This window comes from Manis javanica, chromosome 5 (genome assembly GCF_040802235.1).
Source record: "Manis javanica isolate MJ-LG chromosome 5, MJ_LKY, whole genome shotgun sequence".
Classification (NCBI taxonomy): Eukaryota; Metazoa; Chordata; class Mammalia; order Pholidota; family Manidae; genus Manis; species Manis javanica.
This window is the reverse complement of record NC_133160.1, coordinates 101146626-101171495: the sequence shown is the minus strand read 5'-3', so window position 1 is coordinate 101171495 and position 24870 is coordinate 101146626. Positions and strand designations below refer to the sequence as shown.

General features: G+C 41.7%; 1 long non-coding RNA gene across 2 annotated transcripts in view; it reads right to left on the bottom strand.

Moving 5' to 3' along the window:
• Positions 1 to 8933: 8933 nt before the first annotated feature.
• Positions 8934 to 24870, bottom strand: part of LOC140849593 (uncharacterized) — a 32357-nt gene continuing 16420 nt past the window's right edge. Inside the window, exons 2-3 of one of the 2 annotated variants that reach the window (XR_012131661.1) lie at positions 11263 to 13454; positions 8934 to 10908 (exon numbers count right to left, since the gene is read on the bottom strand). This is a non-coding gene — a long non-coding RNA (uncharacterized lncRNA). The remainder of the gene's footprint in view (positions 10909 to 11262; positions 13455 to 24870) is intronic. The other variant, XR_012131662.1, reaches the window with a different exon arrangement.

Genomic DNA, 24870 nt, shown 5'->3' with positions numbered 1-24870 from the left:
AGGCCTTCCACTCCCTCCCTGCTCCATTTCTCTTCCTCCCGCCGGTGAGCTGGGGTGGGGGAAGGGCTTGGGTCCCATCAGGCCACAGCTTTGGTACATAACCCTGTTCTGTGAGGTCTGCTTTTCTCCAGGTGTATGCACTCTGGCACCATCCTCTTTCCTGTTGCTCTCTCAGGATTTGTTGCACCAAGTGTATTTTTGAATTATATGCAGTTTTAGGAGGAAGCCACTTTCTTACCTCTTGTGACACCATCTTTAATCCTGTTAACATTTTCTTTTATTCTCAATGATACCTTAATTTAAAAAATATAGCAAGTTATTCCATATTATATTTGTCTTACTGAATGACAGTGTGGCTAAGTCATGAACAGAACACTTTCTTTTCAATGAATTTAACTGTGAATCATCATCTATTACTTTCATTTTTTTATACCTTTCTCTATCATCTGAATGAAATTGCATAGTGACAGTGTTCAAGTTCCCTCAGTTCAGATTTTTTGAAACTTTTAATTATTTCCTGAACTTTGCCAGCATATGTTATTATTTCTAACTTATCAGTGGGTGCTATGTGTTCTTTTCCTACATATATATACAACAACAGTAATAATATTGTACACAGCAGCAAGAGTAGTGTAACTATGTTTGGGTTCCTGAATCTGATTCCAGTGTGTGTAGTATGTGGGAGGGGGTCTTCCCACACATACTTACACCAAGCATTTTTTGAACACCAGTAGGGTGTTGGAGAACTCAAGTCAATTCTGATGCTATCTGTCCAGAGACAGCACCAGATTCCCAGGTTAAGGGTTCCATCCTACAACACTGCCCTCCACCCCGAACTTCAGATGCTGGTTGCAAGCCCCAGGCAGTTACCCCATGCTTCTGCTCTACCTGCTACAGATTGGAGGTTCCAATGATCCTCACCTTGGGTTTGATTTATTTGCTACAGTGACTCACAAAACTCAGGAAAATGCTTACCTTTACCAATTTAATAAAGGATAGTGTGAAGGATACAGGTTAACAGCCAGATTAAGAGATACACAGGGCAATGTCCTAAATAAGGAGCTTCTATCCTTGTGGAATTTCAGGCCTATCTCAGTGGCACATGGAGGTGTTCTGGTTCCCTGAGCATAGAAGATCTCTCCAACTGAGAATCAGGATCCAAGAGAGTAGAGAGTGATAAGCTCTCATGAGTTTTTCAGAGGGCTTCATTGCATAGCCATCATTGACTAAATTATTGGCTATGGGATGATTCAAACTCCAGCCCCTGCCTTTAGGATTGGGAAGGGGGAGGGGCACCCAAAGTCTCTCATTAACATGACAAAACACCCATTTCACCTTTAAGACTCTACAGTGTTTTCAGGAACTGTGGATGAAGACCAGATATACCTGGGAAATATATACTTGGTCATATGAATGACCAAATATGTATTTATTATGACTCATTATATTACAGTGGGGAATCTGAGTCTCAAAGAAATTAAATATGTCCAAGGTCACACATGACAGATGTGACCTCAAGCCTGTTTGTTTCTCTAGACCATTCTCTTTCCACTTTGCTTTGTAGCCTATAAATTATATAGTGGATTGGGAGAGACCATGTTTTAAAACTTGAGTTAAGCTTTTGAAATTGAAAGTCTCTGTCAAAAGTTTCCTCTTTTCTATCCTCTTTCCATTCTGGTAACGTATGACTCCCATCTCCCATCTACATCACTGCCTTTGAAAAACTCATGTCTATGGAAGCAAAGTAGAGATTCCTAAAGCTGAAAATTGCTTGGTTTACCTTTCTAATATTTGAAAATATACATGTTGCTCCAGGAGGAGGGGATTCCCCACTCTAGGCAACTTCATTATGAATTTGCTCAGCCTGAATACAGACAAGGGAAAATTGGGGCTTAAAAGGGGCTCACATCACATTCATTCTCACAGCAGAAGGTCAAGCACTAGAGTCCCATCTGCCCAGCTGTGTAGAAGTGGCAAAAAAATCTCAGTCTCTCCTGGATCCAGTGCTGCTCCCTCCTCCTTCCTCTCTCTGCCCCCTAAGCTTTCTGCTTCTCAGCTCTCCTTCCTTCCAGGTCCCTAGGACCAGGGGATATGCTGTGGGTGGGTCTCTTGGTGACTGGCAGATACTCCACCAATTATGTCCAGACACTTGTGTGTCTCCTCTCCACCCCTCCCCTGGGTGGGTATCCCCCATGAGGAATGGTTCACTCCCAGAGGCTGTCATCAGGTAGCATCCTGCCCCCATAGGTATGGGAATAGGCTCTTTTATGTAAACAATGAGCAATATTAAAATCAGGCAAGAGTCCTGGCACAAATTTCCATTTTCTCTACAGTACACCATTAGGAAATTTGTTCCTTTAAATAACTCATTCCTTTATGCTTCAATTTAAATAAAATGTCTCATTTATGTAGTCAAACTGCAGGGGAAGAACGTTCTCAACATAAGGTGTAGGATAGATATTAAAATTTGAATTTAACAGCTAGGGAAATGTTGGCACAGCTGCCTTAGCCACAGAGCTGGATTTGGAGTTCTCATGTGTGGGTATCCAAAGTCCATAATTTTTCTGCTATACTATGCTGATCATTTATTAATTTATTTCAAATTTTTCATTGAGAGATTCTATGTGATGCCACTAATATTAAGATGAAAACTGGGATCATGGGAAGAAGGCAGCGTGAGTAGTTCAGAGGAAATCTCCTCCCCAAAACATATATATTTATGAAAATACAATAAATACAACTATTCCTAAAAGAGACACCAGTGGATGCAGTACAATAGCCAGGATACATCTACATATGTGAGAACTCAGCATCACACGAAGGGGGTAAGATACAAGCCATGGCCAGGTGGGACCCAAATGCTCCCCCACCCCAAAACCCAGTGGGAAGAAAGGAGTTGGAATGGGGAGGGAGTGAAAGCCCAGGACTGCTAAACAACCAGTTCTAGATATCCGCACCCAGAACGCAGACACAAGGTGCATGGGGTGCTGGATATTAGAGAAACGGAAAAGCAAAACCTGTGGGCAGTTCCCCACAACCAGTGCCCCTGAGACAAAAGAAAAGCGAGTGCTTTCTGCAAGTCTTAAAGAGACAGGGACCCCATAGCTGGATGAAGTTGTCCTGGCACAATTAGCCAGAAGCTGGGAATCCCGGGGAAACTTAGGTACCCTAAACCCCAGGGAGGCAGTGCAGCTCTGAAGCCCCTCACAGCACTAAGCAGCCTGTGAGTCATTCCTCAAACTGGCATGGACTGCGACACACCATCCCAGTAGCGGGAGAGTGGCAGCGTGTGCCAGGGACGGCGGTGCCGGAAGGGCCCGAGAGCAGATCCATGTGCCAACTTCACCAGAGGAGACCAGTAGAGGCTTGTACGAGCCTGCAGTGGCAGGACTGAACAGCCCAGGTGTGGCTTGCACACACTGGTGGCAGGGGAGCCAGAGGAGCCTGGTAGAGGCACACATGCATCTGCAGTGGAGCCAGAGGGAGCAGGCGCGCTCCCAACAGCTGACCAGAATCCCAGCCCAAGGCACAGCTGCCTGGGCCAGACCCAAAGGCTGCTGCTGGCACACAGCTGCCCAGCAGGGGTGGCGCTAGCATGAAGGAGCATACCTGGCATGCCTGCCACTCCCCGCAGGAATCCACACTGCTCTGACAGACATCCCTCCCACAGCAGCTTAGGGGACTAACCCAGTGGCTGCTCCAGGAGTGCAGGTAACCGTCACAGGCAGTGGAGAAGGGCAAGGCATCCAGCAAGCAGGAAAGGACTTTATTCTCCTAGCTGACACACCTGCAGCCTGCCTACAGCTAGTGCAATCATCATGAAAAGGCAAAAAAATTTGGTCCAGTCCAAGACAGTTCAAACAACACCTGAGAAAGGATCTGCAGAGGCAGACCTAACCAGTCTCCCTGAAAAATAATTCAATATAAAAATCATAAACAAGCTGACAGAGCTGCAGAGAAATATTCAAGAGCTAAGGAATGAAGTCTGGAGGAAGATTACAAATGTCTGGAGGGAGATTACAGATGTCTGGAGGGAGATTACAGAAGTGAAACAAACTCTGGAAGGATTAATAAGTAGAATGGATAAGATGCAAGAGGCCATTGATGGAATAGAAACCAGAGAACAGGAACCCAAGAACTCCTGAGAGATGGGACCCAAGGAGGACAATACCAAGACACATAATAATCAAAATGGCAAAGATCAAGGACAAGGACAGAGTATTAAAGGCAGCCAGAGAGAGAAAAAAAGGACACCTACAAAGGAAAACCCATCAATCTATCATCAGACTTCTCAACAGAAACTTTACAGGCCAGAAGAGAATGGCATAATATATTTAATGCAATGAAACAGAAGGGCCTTGAACCAAGGATACTGTATCCAGCATGATTATCATTTAAATATGAAGGAGGGATTAAACAATTCCCAGATAAGCAAAAGTTGAGGGAATTTGCCTCCGACAAACCACCTCTACAGGGTATTTTAGAGGAACTGCTCTAGATAGGAGCACTCCTAAAAAGAGCACAGAACAAAATACCCAACATATGAAGAATGGAGGAGGAGGAAAAAGAAGGGAAAGAAATAATCATCAGACTGTGTTTATAACAGCTCAATAAGTGAGTGAGGTCAGACAGTAAGGTAGTAAACATGCTAACTTTGAACTTTGGTAACCACAAATCTAAGCCTGCAATGGCAATAAGTACATATCTTTCAATAATCACCCTAAATGTAAATGGACTGAATGCACCAGTCAAAAGACACAGAGTAATAGAATGGATAAAAAAGCAATACCCATCTATATGCTGCTTACAAGAGACTCACTTCAAACCCAAAGACATGCACAGATTAAAAGTCAAGAGATGGAGAAAGATATTTCATGCAAACAACAGAGAGAAAAAAGCAGGTGTTGCAATACTAGTATCAGACAAAATAGACTTCAAAACAAAGAAAGTAACAAGAGTCAAAAAGAAGGACATTATATAATGATAAAGGGCTCAGTCAAACAAGAGGATATAACCATTATAAACATATATGCACCCAATACAGGAACACCAATATATGTGAAACAAATACTAACAGAATTAAAGGAGGAAATAGAATGCAATGCATTCATTTTGGAAGACTTTAACACACCACTCACTCCAAAGGACAGATCCACCAGACAGAAAATAAGTAAGTTCACAGAGGCACTGAACAACACACTAGAACAGATAGACCTAATAGACATCTATAGAACTCTACATCCAAAAGCAAAAGGATACACATTCTTCTCAAGTGAACATGGAACATTCTCCAGAATAGACTGCATACTAGGCCACAAAAAGAACCTCAGTAAATTCCAAAAGATTGAAATCCTACCAACCAACTTTTCAGACCATAAAGGTATAAAACTAGAAATAAATTGTACAAAGAAAGCAAAAAGGCTCACAAACACATGGAGGCTTAACAACATGCTCCTAAATAATCAATGGATCAATGACCAAATCAAAATGGAGATCCAGCAATATATGGAAACAAACAACAACAACAACACTAAGCCCCAACTACTGTGGGACACAGCAAAAGCAGTCTTAAGAGGAAAGAATATAGCAATCCAGGCATATTTAAAAAAGGAGGAACAATCCCAAATAAATGGTCTAATGTCACAATTATCAAAATTGGAAAAAGAAGAACACATGAGGCCTAATGTCAGCAGAAGGAGGGACATAATAAAGATCACAGAAGAAATAAATAAAATTGAGAAGAATAAAACAATAGAAAAATCAATGAAACCAAGAGCTGGTTCTTCAAGAAAATAAACAAAACAGATAATCCTCTAGCCAGACTTATTAAGAGAAAAAGAGTCAACACACATCAACAGAATCAGAAACGAGAAAGGAAAAATCATGATGGACCCCACAGAAATACAAAGAATTGTTAGAGAATACTATGAAAGCCTACATGCTAACAAGCTGGGAAACCTAGAAGAAATGGACAACTTCCTAGAAAAATACAACCTTCCAAGACTGACCCAGAAAGAAACAGAAAATCTAAACAGACCAATTACCAGCAACGAAATTGAATCGGTAATCAAAAAACTACCCAAGAACAAAACTCCTGGGTCAGATGGATTTACCTCAGAATTTTATCAGACATACAGAGAAGACATAACACCCATTCTCCTTCAGTTTTCCAAAAAATAGAAGAGGAGGGAATACTCCCAAACTCATTCTATGAAGCCAACATCACCCTAATACCAAAACCAGGCAAAGACCCCACCAAAAAAGAAAACTACAGACCAATATCCCTGATGAACGTAGATGCAAAAATACTCAACAACATATTAGCAAACCAAATTCAAAAATACATCAGGAGGATCATACACCATGACCAACTGGGATTCATCCCAGGGATGCAAGGATGGTACAGCATTCGAAAATTCATCAACATCATTCATCACATCAACAAAAAGAAAGACAAAAACCACATGATCATCTCCATAGATGCTGAAAAAGCATTCGACAAAATGCAACATCCATTCATGATAAAAAACTCTCAATAAAATGGGCATAGAGGGCAAGTACCTCAACATAATAAAGGCCATATATGATAAACTCACAGCTAACATCATACTGAACAGCGAGAAGCTGAAACCTTTTCCTATGAAATCGGGAACAAGATAGGGCTGCCCACTCTCCCCACTGTTGTTCAACATGGTACTGGAGATCCTAGCCATGGCAATTAGACAAAACAAAGAAATACAAGGAATCCAGATTGGTAAAGAAGTTAAACTGTCACTATTTGCAGATGACATGATATTGTACATAAAAAACCCTAAAGACTCCATTCCAAAACTACTAGAGATAATATTGGAATTCAGCAAAGTTGCAGGGTACAAAATTAACACACAGAAATCTGTGGCTTTCCTATACAGTAACAATAAACTAATAGAAAGAGAAATCAGGAAGACAATTCCATTCACAATAGCATCAAAAAGAATAAAATACCTAGGAATAAACCTAACCAAGAAGTGAACGACCTATACCCTGAAAACTGTAAGACACTCAAGAGAAATTAAAGAGGTCACTAACAAATGGAAACTCATCGCATGCTCCTGGCTGGGAAGAATCAATATCGTCAAAATGGCCATCCTGCCCAAAGCAATATACATATTCGATGTAATCCCTATCAAATTACCAACAGCATTCTTCAATGAACTGGAACAAATAGTTCAAAAATTCATATGGAACCGCCAAAGACCCTGAATAGCCAAAGCAATCCTGAGAAGGAAGAATAAAATGGGGGGATCTCACTCCCCAACTTCAAGCACTATTACAAAGCCACAGTAATCAAGACAATTTGGTACTGGCACAAGAACAGAACCACAGACCAGTGGAACAGAATAGAGACTCCAGACATTAACCCAAACATATATGGCCAATTAATACATGATAAAGGAGCCATGGACATACAATGGGGAAATGACATTCTCTTCAACAGATGGTGCTGGCAAAACTGGACAGCTACATGTAAGAGAATGAAACTGGATCACTGTCTAACCCCATACACAAAAGTAAACTCCAAATGGATCAAAGACTTGAATGTAAGTCATGAAACCATAAAACTCTTAGAAAAAAACATAGGCAAAAATCTCATGGACATACACATGAGTGACTTCTTCATGAACATATCTCTCTGGGCAAGGGAAACAAAGGCAAAAATGAACAAGCAGAACTACATCAAGCTAAAAAGCTTCTGTACAGCAAAGGACACCATCAATAGAACAAAAAGGTATCCTAAAGTATGGGAGAACATATTCATAAATGACAGACCTGATAAAGGATTGACATCCAATATATATAAAGAGCTCACATGCCTCACCAAATAAAAATCAAATAATCCAATTAAAAAATGGGCAGAGGAGCTGAATAGACAGTTCTCTAAAGAAGAAATTCAGAAGGCCAACAGACACATGAAAAGATGCTCCACATTGCTAGTTATCAGAGAAATGCAAATTAAAACCACAATGAGATATCACCTCACACCAGTACGGATTGCCATCATCGAAAAGACAAACAACAACAAATGTTGGCGAGGTTGTGGAGAAAGGGGAACCCTCCTACACTGCTGGTGGAAATGTAAATTAGTTCAACCATTGTAGAAAGCAGTATGGATGTTCCTCAGAATGCTCAAAATAGAAATAGCATTTGACCCAGTCTAGGAATTTACCCTAAGAATGTAGCACTCCAGTTTGAAAAAGACAGATGCACCCCTATGTTTATCACTGCACTATTTACAATAGCCAAGTTATGGAAGCAACCTAAATGTCCATCAGTAGATGAGTGGATAAAGAAGAGGTGGTACATATACATAATGGAATATTACTCAGTCATAAGAAAAAAATAGATCCTACCATTAGCAACAACACGGATGGAGCTAGAGGGTATTATCCTCAGTGAAATAAGCCAGGTGGAGAAAGACAAGTACCAAATGATTTCACTCATATGTGGAGTATAAGAACAAAGGAAAACTGAAGGAACAAAACAGCAGCAGAATCACAGAACCCAAGAATGGACTACCAGTTACCAAAGGGAAAGGGACTGGGGAGGATGGGAGGGAAGGGAGTGTTAAGGGTGGCGAAAAAGAAAGAGGGCATTTTGATTAGCATGTATAGTGCATGGGGGGCACAGGAAGGGCCGTGCAACAGAGAAGACAAGTAGTGATTTTACAGCATCTTATTAGGCAGATGAACAGTGACTGTGAAGGGGTATGTGGGGGGACTTGGTGAAGGGGGGTGCCTAGTAAACATAATGTTCTTCATGTAATTGTAGATTAATGATACCAAAAAAAAGATGAAAACTGAACTCAGTATTTTAACAAGACCTTTTTCTTCTAATGGGCAACATATTGCTGATTGGTAATTTGTGGCATTAGTGCCTGGCATATAATAGGAACCTGAATATGTGATACATCACATGCTTATTTAATTGTCACTCTGGAATTTGATCACTTGTCACAGTGTATATATGACATTCATGTCATTGAACTTTCAACTTATTCTCATTATTATTTTGCCCCCATTGAATGCAGTCTTATGTCCATGTTCCCTTGGAAGTGTGAGAGTGTGTGCCCAGAGGCTCTTGTGTATGGGCCTGCTGGTACTGCCTGGCCTCCTGGCTGCTTGACTTTGGGGACTGGAGAGGTCCTGCTCATGTAGGACTGTTCAAGCATCCAAGACTGAGGTGAGATGAATTTCAGTTCTCTTTGGCTCCTCTCTTGGGTCATCATGCTACTCACCTAATTTAATTCTGAGGAGGAGGAACATGCCCATGTCCACTACAGTGCTCACTTCCCCCTACTTTTTTTTTTTGACATTCCCATCTCCACACACCTTTCCAGGATGGTGTGCAAACTGGAGGGATGTGATATAATGAGTTAGAAGAAACATATATTTGGTCATTCAGATGGCCAAAAAAATTTTTTTTCAGGTATATATGGTTTCCATCCAGTTCCTGAAAATGATTGAGAGCCATACAAAGCAGATAGGTATCTTGTTATGTTAATGGGAGTCTTTTGGGCCCCACCCAAGGGTGGGGGCTGGTATCTAGGGGGACAGACCATGTTATTAAAAGGTTGGAACATAAGCCCCCAACATCCAATTCCTGGGAGGGGAGAGGGCAGAGGGGCTGGAGGTTGAACCAGCCAGTTGCCAATGACTTGGTCGACCATGACTATGAAATGAAGCCCTCACAAAAACACATGAGAAGAACATTTTGCTCTCTCTCTTTTGCATGTTGCTTCCCTATTGGAGAGAGATTCTGTGCTTGAGAAACCAGAAGGATTCCATGTACCACCAAGCCAGGCTCCAAGCTCCAGGAGGACAGAGCTCCTTTATTTGGAAACTCATCCTATGTATTTCTTCAACTGTCTATTAACTTGTGTCCTTTACACTATCCTTTACTCAAATGACAAATGTTAAGTGTTTTCCTGAATTCTATGAGCCATTCTAGAAAAATTAATCATATCTAAGAGGGAATTACTTGAAACCTCCAATCTGTATCTGGTTGGTCAGAAGCACAGGTGACAGACTTGGACTTGAGACTGGCATCTGAAGAGGAGGTGGAGCAGAGCCCGTAACCTGGGGAATCTAGCACTGTCTCTGGGCAGATAGTGTCAGAATTGAGTTAAATCATCAGACATTGATCAAGAACTTAGTGGTGTTACATATGGCGAAACCTCTTCCACCCCACCACACATACATGCATTGGAGTTGGGTCTGGGAAATCAAACAGAAGGACTCAGGTATAAAAGTTCAGGTATATCTAACCAAAGCTTCACATATGTTAAGTGTTTATAATTTCCATTAAATCTAAGACCCCATTATCCTTGATAGGACTTTGAAATCCTCAGAGTTGTGAGATTTATTGGTCCAAATATTTGCCATCCTTAAAGATAAGCATCTGGGTGTCCCCAAACAGCCTTTGCCTGTGCTGTGATCTGACTCCATGTCCTGCCAATGGGTTTCAGCCCTGGGCAAGTTTGCTATGGATTCAATGTGACCAAAGAAATTGACAGCAGAATGTTCTTTGGGGTGACAGGGTTTATTACCCAGCTTGTTCTCTGGTGGTAGGTTAAACACCAGGATCTCTGCCTCCACCCAGAGCACTGGGCCGAGCTCTCTATATAACACAATAATGGCTAATTGCCTAAAGGTGTGGAAGCAGCAGCCTAGCAACAGGCCAGTTACATCATCAGGTGGTTTAAGGACAGTGAGGATCCTGACCATAGGAACCCCAACTTCCCCACACTCCACCCCTCCAGGATTCTTGCCTTACAATCTACATGCTTTCAATCTTCTGCAATGGTCCCTGTGAAAGAAAGCTGGAGCACTGTAACCGGATTCCATAATAGCAAGAGAAGATAACAACAACCTAGAGATAATAACAGAAATTATAATAATCATCAAGCCAGAGGAGATTCCTAATAACAAAAATTATAATAATCCTCAAGCCAGAGGAAGTTCCCAATCCACAAAGACTTTAGGGGTGATAAGACCCATGTTTTAATGCAACCAACATAGGCAAATCTTGTCCATCAGGTGGGATGCATGCAAGAGAGTGGTCCTGTGATAGGACTGTAGCAGGAAGGAGGTCCCTCCCAGGTCTAGTATACCGTACTTTTACTCCTTTCCCCATGGGGGTTACTGAAGGGTCTATATATAGTGCTTCTGGAGGTGCATGCACTGGCCATAATGATAAAACATAACCCCAGTAAGATGCTCCTACCTTCTGGCTGTTCAGGATATACTACTGTGACCTTTGGAAGCCACTCTGCTGTTATTCCAGGAATACACAGGAGGCCAGCTTCCAGGCCTTATCCCCAAGGTGCCAGGAGAGCCAGCCATCACTGGTCCATTTGTCAAAAGGTCCAAGACCACCTCCACTCAATGGAGTCTCTGGGTTCAGTACAGTTGGTGCTGGCAGCAAGATGTTATTCTGGTGGCTGAACCTTGGCTTCAGTGATTCTTCCTCGGTTTGTACTTGCAGTTGTATAGGGGACACAGCCATATGTGTAAACATGTCTATGGGGCTCAGGGCTCCCTTCCAAACACTGTAGCATGGTCCATAAGTGCACTGACCATCCCCCCCCGCAGACTATTAGTATCTTACATTAGTCCAGATTTTAACAAGCCACTGTGCCTCTCTATCATGCCTGTTGTGATAGGATTGTATGGCACATGAAACTTCCATTTGATTCCCAGCTGTCACACCCATTCTTGCCATGTATGTCCAGTAAAATGGGGGCCCTGATCACTCTCAATTATCTGTGGTCAGCCATGGGCAGCAAAGAGATGCTCCAGGCCTCTTTTGGTCACCTACTGGTCTGTACAATGGGTAGGAAAAGCAACCAGAAGTCCAGTAGCTGTGTCCACACAAGTCATTGCATACCAATATCCTCTGACACAGGTAGAGGTTCAATATAGTCTATCTGCCACCTGATGAGGGGTATAGGCCCCTCAGTTATTGTCCCATGTTGTTGTGGAACTTGGTATAAGTCCCTTTTGGAGGTCACGACACACTCCTGCCAGGCTCTACTAACTTCTTCGAAGGTCAAAGGCAAGCCCCACTGACGGCTACAGCCCACATTGTCTTTTGCCCCACATGCAACAAACGCTGATGTAGCCATTGGTCTATATCAGAGGCAGGCTTTTCTTCTAACCAACACATCTGGGCCAATTTATCTGCCTCATCATTTCCTGGGGATGACAGTGGCAAATGACCTGTCACATGGTATACTGTAATTATTTTAGTCTGACCACAGGCCCATAAGTCTTGCCACAATTCTTGCCACCAAAGGGGTCGGTAACCCACCAGCCAGCTGGCATGGTACCAGGTTGGCAGCCACAGGGTCAAGCCCTGATAGACAGCCCCCTATTAGTGCAGACAACTATAGGGAAGGGCTCCTGGCTGATCACAAGCCACACAGCTCACAACTCTGCCCATTGGCTGTTCTTCCCCTCACCATCTTCCATCCATATTGTCTCAGTCTTAGGATGGAAAGCCATGGCCCTCCATTTTTGGGGCTGCCCATGGCTGGAGCCATATATGTACCATGCTTCTTCGGGTATAGGGGCTCTTCCCTCCCAATAGGGACTCTCTGTTACTAACGGTTCAAAAGCAAGTTCTTCCCGCTTTTCACTAGTATATGTCACCAGCCCCAACATGCATTGGAGTTCTTCACTCAAGGGGCTACTAGAGAGGGCACTACACTGATGTAGGTAAGCACCCCACTTGGCTAGTATGGGTGTTTGTGCAACACCACTCTTTGGTTTTTGGGTCCAGTCTTGTACCCACTCCAAGATGGGATAGGTGGTTATTACCTTTATTGGGGCCATTCCAGTGATGGGTTCTGTATCCAGCAAGGCATGATACATGGCAGCTAGTTGTTTTTCTATCAAAGTGTATTGTACTTCTGCCCCTTTCCAGAGTTGTGACCAGAATCCAACAGGTTGGCGAGTTTATTCAAGCCACTGCCAGAGAACCCAGCCATAACCATCTTTAGTAACATGAACGTCCAGCTCACAGGGCCTTGATGGGTCTATCACACTCAAGGCCTGCATGGCCTTGACTTCCTGTTTTATTGTAGTAAAGACACATGAACATGTCTCATCCTAGTCCCACCTGACGCCCTTTTGTATCAACCAGTATAAGGGCTTCAGAATTTGTGCCATGTGTGGGATAAACACTCTCCAGTAGCCTAGAAGACCCCAAAACTCCTGTAGCAATGCTACGATTGTGGGGGTAGGGAGAGGCCTGGACTTTATATATAACTGCTTCTGGTATCACTTTGGTCTTACCCGACCAGATGACCCCCAAGAATTTGACCGGCAGAGCAGGTCCCTGAACCTTGCTGCTGTTCACAGCCCATTCTTTCTCCTGTAAATGTTGCAGCAGTCTAGGTGCTGTACCTTCTAGATCTGAAAGAGAATCAGATGTGAGCATGACATCATCAGTATAATGGCACAGTCACACCATTGGCAGTTTCTCCCATGTAACCAAATCCTGGGCTACAAGTCCATGACAGATGGTGGGGCTATGGAGGTATTCCTATGGGAGGATGGTGGAAGTCCATTGCCGTCCTTCCCACATGAAGGCAAATTGTTCCTGAACTTTTGTCAATGGAAAAGAAGGCATTAGCAAGATCTACCACATAATGGTATGTTCCTAGTTCATGGCTGAGGGTATCCATCAAGCCTGCAATAGAGGGGACAGCAGTGTGCATAGGGGGTATGACCTTATTCAGTTCTCTGTAATCCACAGTCATATTCCAGGAGCAATCTGGCTTCTTTTACTGGCCAGCCACACTAGGGAATTGAAAGGACTATGGGTGGGCTTTATAACACCCACCTTTTTCAGCTCCTGGAGAGTTTCTCCAATCTCTTTATGCCCTTCAGGCAGTTTGTAGTGTTTGGTATTAGTCATCCACCGAGGCACAGGCAAACTTATGGGTGGGTGCCTAGCATGTCCCCTCAGAACTGCCTTCACCACACGTACTCTCAGTCTGAACTCACCTGCAGTAGTCTGCAACCATAGACCCTGCAGGATATCAATCCCCCAAATATACTCAGGAATAGGAGATATATACACAGTATACTCCTTTGGGGGTAGATGCCCTATTCCCAAAGGGATTCGGGCTTTTTCCACTCTGATTGGCTTACTTTCCAGCAGGAATTCTTACAAACACACAGGCTGGACTTGTGACCTCTGCCTCTTTGGTCTTAATGGCTGGAACTGCTGCTCTGAATTCAGCTGTTGCCATAGCACTAATAAGATGCTATTTGACTTCCAATCTAATTTCCTTCCATCTGCTCCTGCCCATATTAAATCAACCCACATCTGGGTCCTTGTAACCTTCATAGGGCCCTGTAAATTCTTCTTGTGAGTAACAGGACTTATTTCTTTCCAGACTCTCATTGCTTCAGCCTCTCCTAAGTCTGCTACTGTATGTGTCACCTCGCTTATGGGACACCCTAAGTGAGCAGAAAGAATGGCCACTGGAGACACAAAGAGGGATGTAGGAGCCATTTGCAGTACAATATTTCTCATCCCAGTAGTGAAAATCTCTTCATCTGGGTCATAATTGTCTGGACTATAGATGGCATTTCTTTTTTTTTAAATTCATTTTATTATCATTAATCTACAATTACATGAAGAACATTATGGTTACTAGACTCCCCTTTCACCAAGTCTCTCCCGACACACCCCATTACAGTCACTGTCCATCAGTATAGTAAAATGGTGTAGACTCACTACTTGTCTTCTGTGTTGCACATCCCTCCCTATGACCCCCCCACACACATTATACATGCTAATCGTAAGGCCCCCTTTCTTTTTCCCTGCCCTTATCCCTCCCTTCCTACATCTCCTGCCCAGTCCCTTTCCCTTTGGTAACCGTTAGTCCATTCTTGGGTTCTATGAGTCTGCTGCCGTTTTGTTCCTTCAGTTTTTCTTTGTTCTTATACTCCACATATGAGTGAAATCATTTGGTACTTGTTTTTCTCTGCCTGGCTTATTTCACTGAGCATAATACCCTCTAGCTCCATCCATGTTGTTTCAAATGGTAGGATTTGTTTTCTTCTTATGGCTGAATAATATTCCATTGTGTTTATGTACCACATCTTCTTTATCCATTCATCTGTTGATGGACACTTAGGTTGCTTTCATTTCTTGGCTATTGTAAATAGTGCAGTGATAAACATAGGGGTGCATCTGTCTTTTTCAAACTGGAGTGCTACATTCTTAGGGTAAATTCCTAGAAGTGGAATTCCTGGGTCAAATAGTATTTCTATTTTGAGCATTCTGAGGAACCTAGATACTGCTTTCTACAATGGTTGAACTAATTTACATTCCCACCAGCAGTGTAGGAGGGTTCCCCTTTCTCCACAACCTCGCCAATATTTGTTGCTGTTTGTCTTTTGGATGGTGGCAATCCTTACTGGTGTGAGGTGATATCTCATTGGAGTTTTAATTTGCATTTCTCTGATGACAAGCATTGTGGAGCATCTTTTCATGTGTCTGTTGGCCATCTTAATTTCTTCTTTGGAGAACTGTCTCTTCAGCTCCTCTGCCCATTTTTTAATTGTATTATTCACTTTTTGTTTGTTGAGGTACATGAGCTTTTTATATATTTTGGATGTGAACCCTTTATCGGATCTGTCATTTATGAATATAATCTCCCATACTGTAGGGTACCTTTTTGTTTTGTTGATGGTGTCCTTTGCTGTACAGAAGCTTTTCAGCTTGATATAGTCCCACTTGTTTATTTTTGCTTTTGTTTCCCTTGCCGGGGAGATATGTTCATGAAGAAGTCGCTCGTGTTTATGTCCAAGAGATTTTTGGAGATGGCATTTCTTATGCCTAGCTCTTGTAGCACCTGTTGGAGTTCAGCATATGTCTGCCATCTAACAGGAGAGGATGGCAGATCATCCTGATTGGGCCACACAGCATGAAGTGCAGCCATAAGCCTATCGAGCAGGGAGTGACTCTCTGGGGTCTGATGTGCATTTTGTAATCGCTGCTTCAAGGCAGGCTGCACTGTCAGGGAAGCCAGCTTTCCCATCTCTGATCCTGACAGAACAATTCCATCCACCCCTACGTCCCACAGATGCAGGAGCCAAGCTGATATTGACTCTGAGGGCTTCTGTCTAAAGCAGGAGCCCAAATCCACCAGCTCAGCCTGAGTAAAGGAGCAGACCATAGAGTGCGCCACGACCTGGTGAGGGGGCTGCTCCTCTCCTTGGGGAACTTTCAGCTGCTGGGTCTTTATTTTCTTTACAACCACTGGGTGTGCTTTCAATACAGGAGGTGCCAGTGCCTCCTGCACCACCCCTTCATCCCTCTCCAGCTCCTCCATTTCTGGAGCTGATGGCACCTTTCTCTCCCCTCCCCCAAGTACCTCCTCTGCTACAACCTTTACCATTTCTACTGTGCCTCACAGCAATGCTACCTCAGTCTTCAGAAGCTCTCTTACCTTCACCTCAATGCTGCGCAGCTGACGTTCATACCTCCTATGCCTGTGCTTCCCTCAGGAGTTTGTCTTTTTCCTTGATGGCCTCTTCCTCCTTGAGAACACCTGGCAGCGCTGCCGTCTCATCTCCAATGGCACCTTGCTGCTGGTGCTCTCGTATTAATGCCATCTCTTTCTTCAGGGAATCCACAGAATTTTGCAGCTTGCATTCTCATGTTGCCATTTCTTGGGTCTCCTCTGTAGACTTTCTTAATACTGTGAGAAGCAGCCATCCCACAGTCCCCGCTGCCTCACAGGCACTCTGCTTCTCAATGGATCTGCTTACTATACCAAGGGCCACCCTTACTGCCTCAGGTGTCATCTCCACTTGCCTCCAGTCCTGGGGTGGGGCCCAGTCCTCTAGGAGGCAAGCCACCTCAGACCACATACCCATTGGGGGATTATCCACTGTTTCCCATTCACAGGGGCAGCCCACTGAAGCACCCCTCCCATAAAGGCAGCTTGTCTTATTCCTTGGTCAACAATGAATCCCGCTGACTACGCCAATTGCCTTGCCAATGGATTTCAGTCCGGGGCAAGTTTGCTATGGATTCAATGTGACCAAAGAAATTGACAGCAGAATGTTCTTTGGGGTGAAAGGGTTTATTACCTGGCTTGTTCTCTGGTGGTAGATCGAACACTAACGTCTCTGCCTCCACCCAGAGCACTGGGCCAAGCTCTCTATATAGCACAATAATGGCTTATTTCCTGAAGCTGTGGAAGCAGTAGCCTAGCAACAGGCCAGTTACATCATCAGGTGGTTTAATTTCAGTGAGGATCCTGGTCTTAGGGACCCCAACTTCCCCACACTCCAGTCTGAATATAATTCAGATATAATCTTTCTGTGTAGAAACAATTATCTGGGACTGCTTTGTTTCACCTGACTCAAATGAAAAATGTTGGAAATCTGTGAATTAGTGTTGTTAAATTAAGTACAAACCGAAGACCAGGAAATTCCCTGGCAGACAAAGCCAGTTAAGCCACATAGCAAAACTAAATTCAGCTTATTTCATAAACATAAGTAAAAGTTAATTCAGGTTATTTCTTGTAAATGCCTTCTATTATCACAAAAGAAACTTGCCATTTTCCTAAAAAGGGTATAAGATAATCACTTTTATTGCCTGCTATGTGGAAACCCCCATTGTAATGACCAGATATTAAAGTTTAGATAGCTTCCTCATTTTCACTTTTTACACCATCTGTAACATCATACCTCTGAGCTTCATCTCAGTTTTAAAATATTAAAGTTCCCACTTTTAGAATTTTTCTTATATGTGCAATAAACTCTTACTAAATATGATTTATTGATCTGGTGGCTCTAATTTTGCTATTTCTGTATTTTTTTATAGTGTTAATAGGCCTAAGAGTTGTGTTCCTCCAAAATTCATATGTTGAAGTCCTCACCCCTAGTGCTTTAGACTGTGACTATTTGGAGATACGATCTTATAGAAGCAGTTAAGTTAAAGTAAGGTCATTAGAATGGGCCCAAATTCAGTACGACTGGTATTCTTCTAAGGAGAGGAAATTGAACAGACACACACAGAGGGAAGACCACTTACAGACACAGGGAGAAGACAGACATCTACAAGCCAAGGAGAGAAGCCTCAAAAGAGACCAGTCCTGCCAACACTTTGATCTCTGGAGACTTCTTATCTCCAGAATTGTAAGAAAATAAATTTTTGTTTTTAAAGCTGCTTGGTCTGTGGGACTTTGTTATGGTAGCCCTAGTAAACTAATACAATTGGCTTCCAAATGGGTGCTGAGAGGGTTGTAAATTTCCAATTAGATACATTCAATTTAGATAATAAAGTACAGTATCAAAGAAGAAATCCTCCCAAATAATCAATTTTGACAATGTAACTTTCCTGATAATGTCATTCATACTTAGAAATAAGCACTTCAGGTTTATGGCCCTTGCTCAGTTGGTGGCAGTTAGTGAAGTGCATGTGGCTCTAAGCAATCTTCTAATTGAAAATCTGTTTTTTTCAATATGTAAGATAGATATTTGCAGTTTTTTTTCTTCATGAAACCTATAATTAAAGTTACATAAGTTAAGAAATTTTAATCATGAACCCTCCATTCAAAATAAAGGAATTTGATTTTCGTATCTGAAAAATTATATTTTGGGTGATATTTACTGGGTATCAGCTGCAAAAGTAGGGACAAGACTATATATAGAGAGAAAGAACAGGAAAAGCATTCACTGGATTTTAATTCAAGTGTTATTTGTTGAGTGTTGCACTTCAGTGGAGTGAAAGAAATGTATATGCTTCTTAAAACTAAGGCTTGTTTTTGCTTACAAAGAAAAACAGCTGGATTTTAGCATTTGCGTGTATTCAATATCAGCGTTCTCTAACAAAAAGAAAATTCATGGCCATTTGGAGAAGAAAATGAAAATTTAGCTTACTCACCATGGTGTAATTAAAAACCATTCTTTATGGGCACATGGATCATAAAGCTCATCAGGTTTATTATTCAGCCACTTCAGTTCTTACAAAGCTTAATCTCCTGATTGGATGCAATTTTTAGATGAAAAAAATTTTTTTTAGAGGCTTAAGAGAACACAAGTTAATTATCTTATAGTTTTGGAGGTCAGACTTCCAAAATGGGTTTCACTGGCTAAGTTAAGGTGTCAACAGGATTGTGTTCCTTTCGGAAGCTCTACAGCAGAATCAGCTTCCTCACCTTCTCTAGCTTTCAGCAGGTGCCTGCATTCCCTGACTGGGAATCTTCCCTCTTCAGAGCGAGCAACTGCCTTGCTCCAACCTGATTCTGTTGCCACTCCTTCTCTGACTCTGACCCTCCTGTCCTCCTTTTTTAAAATTAAAGTATCATTGATATACAATCTTGTGAAAGTTTCCCATGAACAACATTGTGGTTTCAACATTCACCCATATTATCAAGTCCTCACCCCCCCCCATTGCTATCACTGTCCATCAGTGTAGTAAGATGCTAGAGTCATTACTTGTCTTCTCAGTGCTGTACTGCCTTCCCTGTGACCGACCTATATTGTGACAGCGAATTATAGTGCCCCCTAATCCCCTTCTCCCTCCCTCCCCAACCACCCTCCCCAACCCCCTTCCCTTGGGTAACCGCTAGTCCCTTCTTGGAGTCTGTGAGTCTGCTGCTGTTTTGTTCCTTCAGTTTTGCTTTGTTGTTATGCCCACAAATGAGGGAAATCATTTGGTACTTGTCTTTCTCCGCCTGACTTATTTCACTGAACATAATACCCTCTACCTCCATCCATTGTAGCTGAGTATTTTAAACGTGAAATTAGAAATTTGTACAATATAACCATGTATTCACTCTGCTACCGGGCAGGATTACTGGGGACCCATGAGCTATGGACTGTGTGCGCACTCTGACTTCTGTGATTGCAGGATAGGATGACAGGATTGTAGCCCAAAGAGTTCAGTGTTTCCCTTCACCTCTACACTTTTGCATTGATATATGGAATCCAATTCTAACAAGTCTGAGTAATTTGAGAAAAGAAAAATCCCACTACAGATTCACTGATAGTCCCAATAGAGATTCTGTGCCTAAATCTGTCTTTTCCAAAACAAATCAGCAGAAGTAAAGAGAAAATGATGAGATTTTAAAGGACATCTGACTTACAACCCAAAGAGTCTTTCCTAGCTGTCAGTGAAAAGACCTGTGATGTTTCAGAAAAGATGAAACCTCAATTCCCCCTCCCCAAATGGTAGGATTTCTGAGTCTATTGGTGGAAAGGAATTCCATCTGTGGAGGGAAACAAACCTCAATTGAAAAATGAAAATAGTTGGTAGACCACCTACATTATGCTGCCAGAAATGGAATGATCATTTCTAATTGAAAGTAAATGTCTTTCAAGAAAGAAAAGTCCTTGTCTTCCCTGTCTACCATGCCTCAAAGGGGCAGGCACTACTTTATGAGGCAGCTAGATTGCAGACTTCCCTATCCCCACCCCTCAAAACAGTAAATATCCATTTGAGAATTGCAGCTTCCTGAAAGCAACTGGGCAGGATCTTCTAGGAAGGAATCGAAATGGCCCACTGCATTCTGGGCTGCATAAATCCTGCCATGCCTCCAACTCCAAAGCACTGTAAGAAGGGACAAGGATAAGAAGAGTCCTTTTGGTCCTGCCCACTGGGGTTGCAGCTTTAGGTACATTCCATCTTTTCAGGGTTTTGGGGCCCTGGAAAGTGAAGGAAAGAGAATATATCATCTTATGCCTTTAGAGTTGTAGTAGATGATGGTTACTAAAAGTGAGTCCAGGTCAGGATTTCTCAACCTCAGCACTATTGACATTTGGGGTGATAATTCTTTGTTGTGGGTGCTAGCAGGTGTATGTGTAGTAGCATCTCTGGATCTCTGAGATCTCTGTATCTCAGGATTTAATATTAGCATCTCTGGTCTCTATTTTTTAAATGCAAGTAGGACCCCTTTCCTCCAAGTTCTGACAACCAACAATGTCTCTGGACAATGCCAGATGTTCCTCAGGGCAAAATTATTCCTCGTTGAGACCATTGGAAGAAGACAATCAAAGACATAATTGAATATTGTATATTGATTATATATTTTTTAAATGTCATAATTGAAGAAAAGATTGTTAAACAGAAAAAAAATTACCTAGTTATGTAAATCAGAATGGATCATTGAGCTCTAGGTAAAATCTATAATTACACATTTTTACTGAGATCTCATTATATGCCAGATACTGTTCTAAATACTTCACTGTATTATCTCCTCTGATCTAAGACTACACTATGAGCAGGGATTATTGTCATCTCCATTTTATAACTGAAGAAACAGAGACACAGAAGAGTAAGACAAGGGCCCACTATTAAGACAAATTGAACCAAATTTGATTCAATCTCCGACAATCTGACTCTGCAGGCAACTTTCTAATCACTAAGTTAGAAACATGCATACCTGTAGAACCCTTTATAAATTTCAGGGCACTTGCTCAGTTTAGTCCTATCTCTCCACCTGATTCATCTCTATTCCATGATGGTTTCTTCCTACAGAATTAACCTCAGGCAGGTGGAGAGTCTATTTTGGCCAAGGCAGGCAGTATAGTTGTAGCACCAGACCATCACGTGGGACCTGCCATTCATTTTAATGCTTTAACGCTTGAATCTGAAATATGCAGCTTGAGCCACAGTCTTCTACTTCCTTCCATGTTGGCCTATACTGTGGCTTCTGCTTCATTTTCTTCCTATGTGTTTTAGTTCACCTGAATCTCATCCACCTGGCTGAGACCTTGATAAATCTAGAAACACCTCCTGGAGGGGTTGTTTTTTGTTCCCTGTTCGCCTCACCAGCACTATGTGAGAGTGTATTCTTGAGGCATTGTTTCCCCATGGGACTGACCCTCACATAGGACTCAAATCTTCACCAAGCCTGAAATTGTTATGCCCCTCGGTACACATTGTCTGGGGTTACTACAGCCTTACCTCAGGGACTAGCAAGTTGCTCTGGCACTGGTCCCTCTAGCCCATTCCACCCACCTCCCCCAGGGCTTGCTCTCAAAGTTCCTGCATGACTTCTTGCCAGTTAAGATGGGAATGCAATTAGCCTTCTTGTTTTGTTTCTGTTGTTTTTGTTTATTTTTAAATGTTGTTTTGATCCTCCAAAGAATTTATGTAGCAAATAAGGAATATGTTATAAACCCATCTGAGCAAAGTGGCTAAGTGACTTTACCTGATGCAACTATGGTACTAAAATGGCAAAGCCAGGACTTAAACTGAGGTCATGAAACCATAGCTCTTCAGGGTTTGAAAGGCCATGAAAAGTCATCTAATCCAACCAAGTAAATGAAACTTGTATCTCTTCTATTTACCATTTAACATCTCTGCCAAGCAGTTAACTAGCCCATGTTTGAATGTCTTCCCTTAGGGACAGCTGTTTCATCTGTGGCTAGTTCTGACAGCCATTTGCTTAAACATTCTTTCACTCTTTAATTCACTCAACAAGTATTTCAGGGCATAATATTTGCACCAGCAGGTGCTATGTGGATATTGAGGTAATTTCTGGAAGTAATTTAGCTAAAGATAGAAAGTAGAAAGTTCTACAAGAGGGATACTGATAAAGTGCCATTGAAATTGTCAGAAAGTTCTTCCTTCTACTGATCCAAAACTGTCTTACTGTGTAGCTTCTGAAATTTAGTCTTAATGCTATTTTTCCCAGCCATAAAGAAACAAATTACTCCTTTTCATTGTAGCTAGTGTGCCATTCCTCAGACGCTTTTTTCCTCCTGATAATTCCTCCCTGAACCCATTTAAGTTTGTCTATGTTTCTCTAAAAGCATTTCCCTATAGATGAACAGAACTTGACATATATCAGTCAGAATAGAAGAAAGGTGGACTACCCTTTTTTCATTCCATGTGAAATAATTCTACAGAGCACATCAAAACTACATTTGCTTTAAGGTGACCACATTCATCACAGAATTGTCTCAGATTGACCTTACCATTAACTAAAACCCACTATGCCAGACATTTAGAAGATATTTTTGTGACTAGGATCCCATTCCTAAATAAATGTCTTATCCTGATTATTATATTGTTCATATGACAGTACACTCACTTCTTAAAGTTAATTGATTATTATTGTTAATTGTGGCAAAATAAACATAAAATAAAATTTACCATTTTAACCATCTTTAAATGTAAAATTCAGTAGCATTAAATCTATTTACATTGGTAGGCAACCATTACCACCATGCATTTTCAGAAGTTTTTCATCTCCCAAACTAAACTCTGTACCCACTAAACACTAACTTTTCACTTCTCCTTCCCCAGTCCCTGGCAATGACCATTTTACTTTCTGTCTCCAGGAGTTCAACTAATGTGGATACCTTGTGTAAGTGGAATCATAACAGTATTTTACTTTTCTTGTGTGTGAATGGCCTATTTTATTTAGTGAAATGTATTCAAAGTTCATCCATGTCATAGCATATGTCAGAATTTCCTTAATTTTTAATGAATAATATTCTACTGTGTGTATATACTACATGTTGTTTATTTGTTCTTCGGACAGATGGTTGGTGTACTTCTACCTTTTGGCTTTTGTAACTAGTGCTGCTATGAACATGGGTGTACAAGTGTCTTTTTGAGACTATGCTTTCAATTCTTTTGGGAATATACCCAAAAGTGGACTTGCTGGATTATATGGAATTAGTAACTCTTTTTTAATACTTACGGAGTATTAAGAACAATTTTTCTTGGCTATCCAAGAGAGTTTCTGTTTGTTTTTGTTTTAGGTCTCAGACAAGATAAAAAACTTTAGATCTGGATAAATTTAATTGAGGTTGAAGTCTCTGATCAAATTTGATTTCAATGATAACTAGTGGCTATATTTGAAAAGTCCTTATATGAATAGTAAGGACATTTACCAATTACCAATAGATGCAAATTACCTATAGAAAAGTTTTGAAGTCTAGATACCTCTTGGTGGAACATCAATGAAGATATTATTTTCTATATTTAGTAGGATTTCTCCTTTTCACACAAGGAATAATCCATATTCTAGTAGAGTTGGGACAAGCAAGTGTGATTAGGCTGAACACCACGTTGCCTTCAGAGTTTAAAAGTGGAATAATGATTTGCCCTCAATGTCATTTGAAGGCCCTTTAGCCTGTCGAATCTGACAAACATCAACAGCTGACAGAAAGACGACATCACTTGCTTTCATTTGCCCTCCAGTCTTCTAAAGGCCAGTAGTGAAATGGCTGCAGAGCCATTAAGAGGCAATTCTTTAAAACAATAGAATTTAAGAGCTTCAAGCAATAATAGAGAGCTCTCATCTACATCTTCACTTCTTATGACTTTTTTTTTCTGGAAGTACTAATTTACAGCATCACACATTCTATGAAAAAGCCCCCTGCTTTATATAAGACTCATATATGTAGAAGACATTAACTTAGCATTGTCACTTCATGCATAAAGTTAAAATATGAACCTCTTAAGTATATCCTGTGTCCATTTAATATTTCATTTAAATTTACTGAATCCTGTTTTATAAGCAGTGAGTCATCAGGACCTTACAAGATCGTCACTAAACCCAGTTCAATTAGTATTCATTGAGTCAGGCAGTGTGCTAGGTGCTGGGTATACACAGATATGCAGAGTTTAAATTGCCTTTGGGTGCAGCCTCAAGGATCTTATACTTTTAGAAGACGCTCTTGATTTACATTTTAAATCCTCTCTCAGTCTTCTTCACCTCAATAAAGGGCATTGCCATCTAACCAGCTACTCAATCCAGAAATCTAGGACTTTGATTTTCCTCTCCCAACCCCCCACTCCCACACCTTTCTCTTCTTCCACCAAAATAGATCTTGGCTACAT